The 558-nt window shown below is 55.6% G+C and overlaps 1 protein-coding gene across 6 annotated transcripts in view; it reads right to left on the bottom strand.

Annotated features, from left to right (window-relative positions):
- Positions 1 to 558, bottom strand: part of LOC113207872 (glycogen synthase kinase-3 beta) — a 60,538-nt gene that overhangs the window by 32,157 nt on the left and 27,823 nt on the right. The window lies entirely within an intron of this gene.

Raw genomic sequence — 558 nt, 5'->3', positions numbered from 1 at the left:
CCAGTCCCCTAAATTCAGCAGATACGACTAGGAGTGCAACTGTCGAAGAATGGAGAGGGTGGGAGACCATAGCCTTTGAATGGCCATTCCATCTGCACTGGACCGCATGCCGCATGTGAGCGCTGGGCTTTCCTACCGCATCTCACCATGGCACCTTGGCTCCTTACGCGTAGGCAACGCGCAAAACACCTGCACGCTCCGACGGCGCTGGCCTCCCACCCCACCCTGCCGGTCCTGCTGAATGAATGGTCGTGTTCTCCACCTGCAGCAACGTCACAGGCTTGGCGCGTATGAGGTGGAGGGGGTAGAGGGGAGATACCGCACTACCTTTCTCGCTACCGATTTCGGACATCGCATTTTCGCATTATGGGGGGGGGGGCGCCTTTTGAAAAAATTCCTTAGGTGCACGTACCGTGTGTCAGGGCTACGACACTACATTGATGTGGGCTGCTTGCATACATGAGGTCATGGTATACTGTACTCTCGTTCCCCGGCGCGAGACTCAAGAACACGGCTCCCTGCTACAGTTTCCTCTTTCCCGCAAAAATGATTGAAAAA

This window comes from Frankliniella occidentalis, unplaced genomic scaffold (assembly GCF_000697945.3).
Source record: "Frankliniella occidentalis isolate FOCC.00 unplaced genomic scaffold, Focc_3.1 Scaffold47, whole genome shotgun sequence".
NCBI lineage: Eukaryota > Metazoa > Arthropoda > Insecta > Thysanoptera > Thripidae > Frankliniella > Frankliniella occidentalis.
The sequence above is the reverse complement of the archived record's forward strand: the minus strand, read 5'-3'. Positions and strand labels throughout refer to the sequence as shown.